Below are 12,963 nucleotides of genomic sequence, written 5' to 3'. Positions count from 1 at the left end.
TCTGGGGTCCCCTCAGTTCAGAGGGTCTCGGGGTCTGTCCTGGAAGGGACTGTGGTCTGGCTGCGTCGAGGCCTTGGGGAGAAGGAGCCTCGCTCTCCTTAGAAGGGAACACAGGAGGAGAGCCCCCGCCTGGACACGGAGACGTGGGCTCTGTCCCGGAGGCAGTGCTGGAAATCGCTGTCTCAGTTCCCTGGAAATACACGGCTGTATCCAGAGAGGCCTCGGATGGTATTCGTTCTTCACTGAAGAAAACACCCACGTCCACGGGTCCACGTCCTCAGCTCTCCGCACTTGGGTGTGTTCATGGGTGTCCCCCATGTTATTCTTCATACCTTTTTATGTATTTTAAATGCTTCTTAATAAGTAGAATACAAAGAAAGATGCTGCATAAACATGAGAAAGACCTAACTAAAAAACATGTGTCAAAGAGGAAGGAGCTATTAAAACGGCTTATTTTTGCATAATCTATAGAAAGCCCGAGGTGTGAGGCTTTCTTTGCATAGCGAAACAGAGGACCTGTGGTGCGGGAGGTTTGCTGATTGCCAGGGCAACAGTTAAAGCACATGGGTGACAAAGCAGAGAGGCGCTGACGGGCAGGGTTATGTGATGTTGGAGCCAGAGTGTGAGAGAAAGGACACACAGAATCCTGTGGTCCAGCCGCTCGGTTTACGAAGGATGACACCCGGGCCCAGGGAGCTGTCTTTACCATGATGCATTTATTCACCAAGGCAGCCCCTGCACGCCAAGCACTGTGCTGGGTGTCGGGGAAACAAACACAACAAAGGCAGTGGTCCTAGCCCTCCCGGAGTCCACACACTGCGGCTGAGAGAGACACATGAGCAAATTGTTGCAGCATAGCACCATAAATGCGTGGTAGAGGTCCACTCTGCTTCATGGACTGACAAAGCGGGGAGCCCAAGAGGGCCTCTCAGACATGTTTGAACGGGGTCTGGAGGAGGAGGTGAGACTCAGCCAGGCCCTGTGGCCGGTGCTGGGGTTTCAGTGGTGAGGGAAACAGACGTGGTCCCTCCCTGCCCTCATGGAGCTTGCAGTCTAGTTGGGAGGACAACTGTCAGTCAAACGCTCCCACAGGGGTAAGTTAAACTGTGATAAGGGCCGTGAGGGTTATTTGTAAGAATTTGTAAAGAAGGCCAGATGAGCTAGATCCTAAGAAAGAGTGGGAACTAACTGGATGAAAGAGAGGGGAAGGGCATCCAGGCAGAGAGAACAGTTGGTGCAAGGACCCTGAGCCAGGAGGGAGCACGCCCCTTCCAGGAGTTGAACCAAGTCATTGTGGCTGGAGCAGAGTGCAGAGGAGTACAAGGCAACAGAGAGAGGCAGCTGCTGCATGGTGCAGGCATACTGAAGGGTTTTGTACTTTATCCTAAGAGCGAAGGGGAGCCACTGAGAGGTTTTAAGCAGGTGAGGGCATAGTCACATTTGTCACCTGGACAGGATACTCTGGCTGCTTCGTGGAGAACTCAGTTGGCATCGGGGGTGAGCATGGGACACCCAGGGGAGAATGGAGTTTTACAACTGAACTCGGGCAGTGCAGAAGGGTGGGGATGGGTGGGCAGGGGAGCGGTGGGGGTGTACTGGATGGGATGGAGGACGAGGAGGGACGGAGGGAGGAGTCAGCATGGTGACAGCTTCAACCTGTGAATAGTGCGGAGAGAGAAGCGAAGTTCTGAAGGAAAAGCGCACTCTTGCCTCTGGTTCCTCTCTCTTCCTTTACTTGCCCTCCACCCCTTCCTACAGCTGCCTCAGGCATGGCGAGGTCAAGAGGCCAGAGAAGCTGCTTCCAATTCAGAGTATGAATTCCCACGAAAGTCCAGTGATTGAATTTTACGGAAACTACCCAGTCCTGAATTTCTGCTCTCCTCTTTCCCTTTTGCCATCACACACCCTCCAGGTGCAGGGCAGGACACTGGCTCAGGTCTCTCTAATTCTGTGAATAAATAGAATAATTAGAAAGAAACAAACAAGTGCCAAATGAAACCCGAGTCTTCATGGATTCCCTTCAAGCCTTCCCAAGTCCACAGTGGTGTGAAACCCCCGCGCTGCGTGCCATCAGCTGCCCTGAGCTCTGAGTTGTCCAGGGAGCACTGCCGGGTGTCTCAGCTGGGCAAAGCAAGGGTGCTGGCTGGATCCAGTGTTCTCAATAGTCATTTCTCTTCACTGTTGCTTTGATTCCAAGTGACACATATGCAACCCAAACCAGCTTAAGCCAAAGAGAACGTGTTTCGAGAACACTGGGGCTGCTCACAGACGTCAGGGAGGTGGGGACCAGACCAGTGGCAGAAAGGGCTCTGAGAGTGTGGCTGCAGCCTCGGGAACTGCCAGAACCAGGGACTAGAACCCCTCAGGACTTGTCCCTTCTCTGGTTGTCCTTGTGTCTCAGTCTTTTGGGGCTGCTATAACAAAAACCCCTTATAAATGACAGAAATTTACTGCTCACAGTTCTAGCGGCTGGGAGGCTGACTACCCAGATTCTGGCATATTCTGTGTCTGGTGAGTCCCCTTCCTGGTTCATAGACGGCGTCTTCTCCCTGAGTCCTCCTGTGGTGGAAGGGGCCAGCCAGCTCTCTAAAGTCTCCTTTATAAGGGCACTGATCCCATTCATGAGGGCTCCGCCCTCAGGACCCCATCACCTCCCAAAGGCCCACCTCCCAACATTAGTATCTCCAGGTTAGATTTTAACATAGAATTTGGGGGGACACAAACTGTCCATTGCACCCTGCGTGTCCACTTTCTTTTTCTCTCTTCCTCAAGACTAATTTTCTCCACACTGGAGTTTTACCTCTTCACAGCTTCAGCTACCTGAGAGAGGCTGCCTGATTTTCTGTCCTAAATACAAACTCCCAGATGCCCATTCCTGGACCCACTGACTGTGACCATGGGGGCAAGGGTGCAGCTGCCATATGGAGGTGGAGGAGGCTCAGTCCCCAGGAAGACAGGGGCAATTAACCAGGCGGATAAGATCGTCCAGTGCCTTCCACGACCATTAGTTCATAGGAATTGAGAATCACATACCTTTAGGAATTAGGTACGATTCAGCGCTCTCACTGCCACTGCCTGGGTTCTTTTCCCTGTCAGGGAACCACAGCACTCATCTGTTGTCATACCATGGCGGCTGTGTTGCTGTGATGTGAAAACTATGCCACCAGTATTTCAAATACCAGCAGTGTTCCCCACGGTGGACAGCATTCAGCAGAGCTTCCGGACTAACTCATACTAGGAGGAAGGACCTGGCCGCCCACTTATGAAAAAGCTGGCCATGGAAACCTTGTGAATAGGAGCGGAACACTGTCTGATAGAGCGTCAGAGGTGAGAGGATGGGGCAAAAGTCCCAGGCAGGGTTCCGCTCTGCTGTCCACAGGGTCACTAGGAATCAGAAGCCACTCCATAGCACTAACAACCACCACCTAGTTCCCTACCCTCTTGGTGCTTGGAAGCATCCCTGTTGTCTTAATAAGGACCATCACAGTTGCCGGGGTAACAAGCAGGAGTCCAGCCTCAGTCAAAGGCTGCCTGTGCCCATTGAATCTCTCATGCACAATCGTTTGTGTGGTTCTGGAGACGACTAGAATCCGAAGGCAGCTCTGTATCTTCACAGTCGGTATTTCCTGCTGGGACAGATTGCTGTGCAACAGCTTACCTTTCTGGTCTTCTCTGCCTTATTCTCATTCCTTAACAAGCTTCTTCATCCCCGGTGCTCCCGAGAGCTCTTTTATCTCCCCAACAGGGGAGCACATTTCTGGCTTTCTGGCTGCAGAGTCCGCACTGACACTCCTTGCTTTATAGCAGGGGCACTCAGACCAGCAATACCTGAGATGATTTCAGATGCTATGAGAGCCACCCAGGGATCCCTGCCCAGCTGAGGCCAACACACTCACTGTGCAGTCCCAGGAGGACAGCCTGGCCCTTCTGGGGATGGGGCACACACCCAGCACTGCCCTTCCCTCCAAGTCACTTCCAGGTCACCCCGCTGTTATCCCTCCTCTGCATCCCCCCAGCCTTCCTCCCCCTGACTCTTTGGGGTCCTCCCGCCTTGTGCCCAGTTCCTCAGCACCCCCTTCCTACGTGTCCTCTCCCACACGCCCTCCTCAGGCCCTCCACTTAGCCTCCGCACTCTGTCCTGCCCGTTCAACCTCACCCAAACCCTGACACTGATGGCACCTCAGGGTCAGCACCCGCTCCCTCTCCCTTGGCTTCCCGTTGCACAGCCCTAGTTCTCTGTGCTTCTCTTCCAAGGCACTTACCACAGTCGTCATTCATTAGTCAGTATGGTTAGTTCTCTGGTGTCTGTTTCCTCCACTAGACTGTAGGCTCCCGGCAGCCAGGGATGGGTCCTCCTTGTCCACTCCTCCATCCTCAGTCCCTAGCGGTGTGTCTGACCCGGGTGGCTGCTCAGTACATTTGTGTTGAATGGATGAATCAATAAAGAAGGGACAGTAGAGCAGGTGCCAGAGATGCTGCAGGGGAGGGAAGCTGGTTCTGAAAGGAGAGATGCAAACAGGAACAGAGCGTGTCTGAACTTAGAAACCAAAGGGTTCACAGGCACCTAGTGTGGAAAGCATTAGGATCCTGTCCTCGACTTGTGGACACACCCAGCCTTGCAGACACACCCACAGATTTGCATGCACACACGCACACATACACACACACTGCAGTAAGAGCACATGCCCACAGATTTGCACGCAGACATACACACGTATACACATGCATGGCAGTAACAGCAGTACCTCCCAATATGAAGCATAAAGATAGGTTGGTAACATGAAATCTCTACCTCAGGATACATCCTGAAGTTGGAGCAGGAACAGGGGCTAATATTTTGGCCAGAATTTGATCTTGAGGCAAATGGCTCAATCAACTCAGTCGATTTGCAACTCAGCTCAACTGAAAGCAGGATCAATAGTGAGAGAAATCATGACATGATCAGTTTGGTTTCAACGCCTCTAGCTCCCATCCAAGTCCTCTCCCATCCCCCTCCTCCAATCTCGAGCGTTTTTATGCCTTCTCTAAACTCCTTGGAATCAAAAGAAGACCTTCCGAGAAGGAGCAGACAAAAATTCTGTCTATAGTGTAAATGGCTGATAGGACAAAGTATTGCTCTTTCCAGGAACACTTGCACTTTGTAATAAATACCTTAAGCCACAGCAACAATGTTTGGGGTCCTTGTGCCCTCGTGATTGTATTCTGCAGATAGCCACCTGTCTCACAAAGGTTGTCCCAACCTTCCATTCACTGGAAGGCACTTGACATGGCTGTTTTAGCACAAGACTCTTTTGCCAAAGGGACCTTTTCATGTATCATTTTGAAAAACCATTAGGCTTCAAACCATTAAAAAATTATCAAGTGATGTACCTAACATACATCTTCATTCCATCCCGTCCTCATCCCCACTCCTTCCTTCTCACCACTGATGACACTGTATCAGAGCTGCCAGATCACAACTGTCCTTGAGTCAAACGTTCTGCTTCATGTCGAGTGGGTCTCCTTCTTGCAAGTAGGACGCCCTCCCGGCTCACTAAATTGTGACAACTCATGAGAACTTTTTTTTGTGTGTGAGGACAATTGGCCCTGAGCTAACATCCGTTGCCAATTTTCCTCTTTTTGCTTGAGGAAGATTGTCACTGAGCTAACATCTGTGCCACTCTTCCTCTATTTTATGTGTGATGCCACCTCAGTGTGGCTTGATGAGTGGTGCTAGGTCCTCTCCCTGGATCTGAACCTGTGAACCTGGGGCCGCCGAAGTGGAGCGCACAAACTTAACCACTGCTCCACCAGCCAGCCCCTCATCAGAACTTCTGACTCCAGTTCAATACCACACGCCCTGGACCACACTCTCTGCCAGCAGCTGTGCTTCTTGAGTACTGGGTGCTTGCTGTGTTGACCGAGGACAGGTTTTTACCTTGGGGGTCTACAAATGGGTTTCAGGAGTCTACGAGCCCCTGAAATGATATAACCCAAATTTGATGAGTACATATATACTTTGTAAAGGGCAGGGGGAGTCTAGAGTTTTCATCAGATCTTCAGAGCAGTGTGATGACCACCAAATGTAGGAAACGACTGGTTTACATGAGTAATCCAGATATTTCAGGTAAAACCCATCTATTCTGGAGCATGCCGCTTAGCATCTGCCCTCACCAGAGACGCTGTCAGGGGCAGAGCTGACTATTCAGTGATGTTTGTTTTGTTACTATGGGCAACCGATTTATGTCGCCCCGAATCGAAAGTGGGTTTCCTGACACAAATGACGCACTTTGGAGGCAAGCTTTGAGGACTAAACAGAGAAGTTACTGAATTACTTTGGGGCCGAGTGAAGCACAGGTTTGGTGAGAATGTCCTGCCTTCTGGAAGGTGACCCTTTATCCTCTCTCCATTTGCAACCAGATTCCAAGAACCAGGTCTAAAAGGAGAATGTGGCTTCTGCCTTCCACGTTTCAGGCGACCCTGGGCTTGGGAGAAGACCCAGAAAGAGCAGGGAGGCGCAGGAAGCGGGACTCCCCTCTGCTTCTCTGCCCAGCTGTTCTGTCCTGTTCCGGCTGAGACTGACGTCCATCGGCAGCCACATGTTTCAGATTGAGCTAACGCCTCGCTGCCCTTAAAGGTCAGGAGAGCCACCGTGCTGACACAGGCCTTTCTCCCCCTGGCAGTCTGCCCCACGGCAACTCTTGAGTCATCACATCTGGATGACTAGGCTGACAAAAACGAGGTTTCGTGGGGTGAGTCAAATGGGCGGACGTGGGGTGGCAGGGCAGAGTGATGAAGCAGAACCCTGCCCTTGGAGTCTGAGGATCCGGGTTCGAGTCCCTGCTGAGAACTCGGGCAGGCCACGATGAGCTCTTTGGGTCTCGGATGAAATTAGATAATGCAAGACAAGCTGCTTAACACGGCACAGGGCGCCAGTCTGTGCTCCGTGGAAGGGATCGTGCAGGACCCCCACTGAGGCAGAGGCTGGCCCAGGCCGGGACGTGCTCATCCCTGACCCTCACAGTGGAGTGTCTCCACAGGTTGTCTGTGGAGACCAGCGGGGTCCCAGGCCTGTGGAGATTTGCATCCCTGGTCATTTACTCAACAACTGTTTCTTCAGAGCCGCGCGCTGGGAGACAGTGAGGAGGCCTGAGGAGGCACCTGCTCACTCTAGAGCTCAGCTCTCTGCACCCAGGCGGCCTCCGCCAAAACGCCCAGTGGTTGGCTGCCAGAGGGAGCGCTCAGCCCTGCGGGCCTCTCAAGCCGGGGGCGGGGTTGGAGCCTGGGGAGGGAAGGAAGGAGGGGAAGGTTTGGGTCACAGTTCTCTGTCTTGTCCCTAGGTGGCAGCACCAACTGAAGACTGCTGCCCCGCCGTCCTGGCTGTTAGTTGGGACTCAGAAATTCCCCCAGGGCGCTCAACCGTCATCCATAGCTCCAGCTTTGGAGGTAACGAAGGTGAGTTTGAGCCCCATCTCTGCACTCCACTGTGTGACTTTGGGCAAACCATGTTACCTCTTGAGTCTGTTCCTTTATCTGCAAAATGGGGAAAGGAATGGTTCCTAAAATAATCCAGTGAACAATGAGGCAAATGTTTGATAAGTGGCAGCCGCTCTCCCCTCTGCCCCAGCAAGAAGGGCAGCACAGCCTGCTCTTTTGCTTTTCTTAAAGATTGGCACCTGAGCTAACATCTGTTGCCAATCTTCTTTTTTTCTTTTCTTTTCTTTGTCCCGGAAGCCCCCCCACTACATAGTTCTGGTTGTGCTATGTGGGACGCAGGCTCAGCATGGCCTTATGAGTGGTGCCATGTCTGCTCCCAGGATCCAAACCAGTGAAGCCCTCAGCCACCGAGGCGGAGCTCACGAACTTAACCACCGGGCCATGGGGCTGCGGGCCACCCCTCCCCCGCCCTCTCCCCCTCTTACACTTGCATGCATCTCCCTATTCTGCACCTTTTTTCCTCTTTCAAGACAGCCCCCATGGGGAGTGTGAACGCAGGGGGAAGGTCCGCAGTCTGATTTTTCTAGAAGAGATCCACTTTCCCCCTTCCTTGCCTCCTTCTACCCCTTCTCTAACTCTTCACTTCTTTCTCTATCCGGGGATTTTTATTTGCCAATGTGTGTTAACCACCTGCTTTGTGCAGAGCCCTTGTCTAGGCAGGGACAGGTGGGGAGCGAGGGCTGGGGAGAGCAGGGTCACGCCCACTGTAGAGCGCCCCTCCCTCAGAGGCGCTCCCATCCTATAGGCGTGGAGCTGTTCCCCACGCATGGGTGCCTAGTGCAGCCGGTTGTTACAAGACTGAAGTATTTACGTTCTGGCTAGCCGGTAGCCCCGCCCTAGCGCCCTCCATGTTTCAGTGCTGGGCCTGCCTTACCCCTGCTCCAGCTCCCCCGCACATTCTGATTGGCCAGCGCTGGCCCAGACTTTCAAATATTGCCCCTGGGCAGGTTGGCTGGTCTTTGCAGGAAGGAAGGAAAGGGGATGAAGAGTGCAGCCTGGAGGCTGAGTTGCAAATTCCCAGGGGTGGTTTTCAAATTAGAACCTGGAGTTCTTGCCAGAAGCAGTAAAGGGTCTTACCCGGGTCGGGTCGCCAGAGGCTGGTGCAGGGCTGGCTGAAGTCCCGGTTTCTCTGGAGCACAGGGCACCCAGGAACCCTCTCAGAAAGCAGCCTGCTCTTGATGGCCTCTGAGAATTAGGATCCAGTGCCCGCCCCACTTCCTGGGTAACCCAGGTGTGACTAATGCTTCATTCCTGAGTGCTGGGTTTCTTAATAGAAGCTCACTCTGGCTGACTTAAGGAGGAAGGGAATTTGTTGGAAGGATATTGTGTGGCTCCCAGAATCCAAAGGAAGGCTGGAAACAAGGCTCAGAATAAGACAGGCCCAGGGCAGTGCTCCACCACAGGAGTTCTCTGCTCAGGCCTTTGCAGCTGGAGTGGGGGCTCCCACTGTCTTTTGGCTCTTTCCTTTGCTCTGCTCAAGAGTGAAATTCCAGGAAAGAGTCTGGCCCAAACTGGGTCACATGATTGCACCTTCTCCCAATATGGCCAGGCACCTGACTGACAGCCCTACATGTGGGAAAGAGGCAATTCCTTTTTTTTTTCCCCTCCCCAAAGCCCCAGTACATAGTTGTATATTGTAGTCGTAAGTGCTTCTAGTTCTCCTGTGTGAGCCACCACCATAGCGTGGCTACTGACAGACAGGTGGTGTGGTTCCCCAACCAGGAACCAAACCCTGGCTGCTGAAGCAATGAAAGCACCAAACTTTAACCACTAGGCCATCAGGACTGGCTCAAGAGGCAGTTCTTGAAAAGGAAAGTAGGGTGTTTTACCAAAAGAAGGAGGAATGGATTCTGGGTGGCAAAAAATGACCCCTCCCATCACCTGCATCCCAGTTCTAGGTCACAGTTCATGACACCCTGTCTTCGATCCCCAGGGGTTAGACCCAGACAGAAGTAGATGCCTATCCTAGTGGTACCAGAAACTTCCTAGAGGCCACCAGGCCAACCCAGTCAGCCTTGCTTGCTCAGGATTTGGGGCTCCTACAGCCTTGTTCCTCCTACCCCCTGGAGATAAACAATGGGACACAAACGTGAGGGAGCCGTGGGTAAATTTAACCTGAAGTAGACAAGCCTTGAGAATGTAAGAGGTCCTTTTTTCCTTCACTCGTTTATCAAACCAGCAAACCTTAGGTGCCTGCTGTATCCCTGTGCTACTAGGGGTACAGAAGTATCCAAGACAGAGATGGTCTCTACCTTTTCTCGTGGGTTAGTGAATAGCCTATTTAGAGAGTCATGTGACTGTCCACCATTAGTCACCACTGGTGGCTTTGTCATGATATGAGTGAATGTCCTGTTTTTATCATCTTCATCTGTCCTGTCTGGGTCAGAGGATGGGTTTACGGAGTGTCTGTGTGTGTGTGTGTGTGTGTGTAGGCAGGGGCATGGAGAGCCAGTTGGGCAGGCAGACAGGCCGCCTTCCATTGTACATTATCATGGAAGCAGGACTTGGAGGAATAGAGCAGAGGCTGATGAGGGCAGACAGAGGTGAATGTCCTTTTACGAGCCCTGTTCGGGACTCCAGCCTGCTTCTGCTTTGATCCTGGTCCTTGCCTCTGTCTGACTGGTGACATCTAGATTTACAAGACTAAAAGCTAGATGACAGTGTGACTCAGGAGACACAGCTCACCACCTTAGCCTCCTCGGCCCCACGTGGGGCTCCTGTCCGCAATCTCTACCGTCTTCACGGGAATGAGTCCCTCCCTCCATTCCTGCTCTTTAAAGATCTGATTGAGACTTGCCGTCTGTATGTAGGTCAAATGTTTGTGTTGTTACTTGTATTCATTGTCAGAATAAGAATTTTCCTGGATTATACATTCCTAGAAGGCAGGCGCTGTGCTTCATTCATTCATTTATTCTTTCATTCATTCAATCAACAAATATTTATTGAGTTCCTACTGTGTGACAGGCTCTTTGCTACTGGGCAGAGAGCTGAGAATACAAAGGTGAGCCAAAGCTTTGCAAGGTTCTGCCATCATAGAACCTTATCGTCTAGGAATAGACAAACGTTAACCAAATAACCACACAGATACGTGTGAAATTTCAGTCTATTAGTGACTATGAAGGAAGGGTATGTGTTGCTATGAAACCGTGTGATAGTGGGCATCTGATCTCATCTGAGAATTGGGTGAAACTTCCCTAAACTGATGTTTGAAGAAAAGGTAGGAGTTAACCAGATGGAGGGGGAGTACGGGGTAAAGAGCGTTAGTTGAGACTGAACAGCATGAGTGAGATTCTGAAGCAGGAGGGAGTGTAGTGAACTGGAGAAAGGCACAGGGCCAGTGAGAGGAAATGAGGGTGTGTGAGATGAGCCGAGGGCAGAGGATATAAGGCCTTGGGGGCCCCATCAAGGATTTGGGTCTTCAGCTTAACAGTCACCTTGAGTAGCTCTTAAACCCCAGTCACGCCATGTGCTGGCAGGCGGTTGATAAGCATTTGAGGTGAATGATGCTGACTTCACTTAGAGAAGAGGTGCTCATGGGGACGGGGCGGGACATGGTGCTGCTGTGACTCAGCCTAATTTCACTGCTCCAATGGCAGCCCTGTGAAGAGCGCATCTCCAGGAATGGGGACCTATGTCTGTGACTGCACGTTGCAAGATGGTTTGGAAAATTCAGTGTCTATCTTAAAATGCCGCGAGATGAGGAAATGAGATATGATGCTTTTCACTTTTCAGACCTGGATGTTCTCTAGAGAAAATAAAAAGGGGAAATTTCAGGGATGCTTCTGGGCTTTCAAATTTTAGTTTTATACCCTATATTTGCTAGGCTTTAACAATCTAAATGTATGTATTTTTAAACAAAAGAAGAATGTAACTGATCTTGGTTTTGGCCAACATCTCGCTTTTGCCTCCTTCCTGTTTGTCTTCTGTGCACATCAGAAAGCAACAACATGGAAAACAAAACAAATATTTACATACTGTCCATTAACGAGAATGATGTTTCCTAAACAACTGGGGTTTTTAGCTCAAGCTTGTTTAAATCGATTCACTTTTTTATGAAAGTAAATTTATTTGTAAAGGATCCTGTATATCATTACAATAAATGGAAAACTACTAGACTTATTAGAATAAATATATACTGGTTAAAGTAAGTAAGTTTTAACCAAGTATCACCTAAAACCATCCCGCATTCCAGGCAGGCACTGTGGTGACTGAGTTGGATTTTGAAAAACGGGAAGAATTTCAAAAAAACTAATGTGGCGTGATAAAGTTATGCATCTCATACCACTTAGATCAGAATCACCAGGATCCTTATTAAAAATGAAGATTCCTGGGCCCCCTCTAAAGAACCACTGAGAAGATGACACGATTCTAGGCAGAGGAAAGAGACATGAGCTAAGGCGTAGCATACGGAAAGTGCAAACTGTGCTCAAGGGCCTGAGTTTTTCAGCCTGGCCAGTACCAGGGTTTGTTTCCATGAGTGGAGGGATGGACAGGGGGCCAGGGCAGGGGAGTGGGCTAAGGGCTAGTGCTCTGGAAGCACTAGGGCTGGCTGCATGGTTTCTCACCCTCTGCCCTGCTGACACTGGGGCTGGAGAACTCTCTGCCATGGAGTCTGTCCTGTGCATTGCAGGATGTTAGCAGCATCCCTGGCTTCTATTCACTAGATACCAGCAGCACCTGTCTCCCAAGTTGTAACAACCAAAAATGTCTCCAGACATTGTCAATTGTCCCTTGAGGGACACCATCACCCCCAGTTGAGAACCACCGAGTTGGGGCAATGGTTTAAATTCCTTGTTTGGTTGTTTGTTCTCTTGGCTCCTGCGTTAGAGAGAATTTGGTAAACAGCCCATAATAGTGCTACTCATAGTGTCTTAACCAAATAAACTCTTTCCTACTTTCACTTAAACGAAACCCAGAGGCAGGCCTTCCGGAACATGTATCATCACATTTCTGTGTTGTTACCAGGGACCCAGAATCTCTTTTCCTCCTTCATACACATGGTTGTCCCATGGTCCTAAAATGGTTGCCTACCTCCTACATTGCATCTGCCTTCTAGACAGAAAGGAGGAGAAAGTGCCAACTGAGATGGCTCCACCTTTTAAAGAGCTTTCTTATAAGCTCTACCCAGTAATTTCTGCTTATATGTCATTGGCCTGTGTCACATGGCTATCCCTAGCTGCAAGGGAGTCTGGGAAATGTAATCTTTTAGATGGGCACATTGCCATCCTAGACAAAATGAGGGTTCTGTAGAGAAGGAAAAGGGGAGAACGGCTTTGAGAAGTCAATTGTCAGTCTCTGCCACTGCTTCTAACCTTGGTTTCTAGGTTCAGTGACAAGCTCAGCAGTCTCTTACCAGGAATCTTCCAGAAGGAGCCAGACAAACCTCCTTAGCAGCCACGGAATGTGTCTGTGCAAATTTTCCTAGTGAATTCCTCCAAGAAGGGGCTCCTGATCTCTGTCTGCTGGTAGATTCTTTACACCAGGATC

The 12,963-nt window shown here is 50.7% G+C and overlaps 2 long non-coding RNA genes across 3 annotated transcripts in view; one reads left to right on the top strand and one right to left on the bottom strand.

Annotated features, from left to right (window-relative positions):
- Positions 1-704: 704 nt before the first annotated feature.
- LOC123287163 (uncharacterized) lies at positions 705-8,680 on the bottom strand. The gene is made up of 4 exons (XR_006530237.2): positions 8,554-8,680; positions 4,793-4,902; positions 4,263-4,497; positions 705-3,828 (listed from the first exon to the last, which is right to left on the bottom strand). It is a non-coding gene; the product is annotated as an uncharacterized lncRNA (long non-coding RNA).
- Positions 6,246-12,963, top strand: part of LOC123287164 (uncharacterized) — an 82,692-nt gene continuing 75,974 nt past the window's right edge. For both annotated transcript variants that reach the window (XR_011504694.1, XR_006530240.2), the window contains exons 1-2: positions 6,246-6,731; positions 7,320-7,434. This is a non-coding gene — a long non-coding RNA (uncharacterized lncRNA). The remainder of the gene's footprint in view (positions 6,732-7,319; positions 7,435-12,963) is intronic.

Source organism: Equus asinus, chromosome 7 (genome assembly GCF_041296235.1).
Source record: "Equus asinus isolate D_3611 breed Donkey chromosome 7, EquAss-T2T_v2, whole genome shotgun sequence".
Lineage (NCBI taxonomy): Eukaryota > Metazoa > Chordata > Mammalia > Perissodactyla > Equidae > Equus > Equus asinus.
Note: the sequence above shows the minus strand (reverse complement) of the source record. Positions and strands in the feature narration are given on the sequence as shown.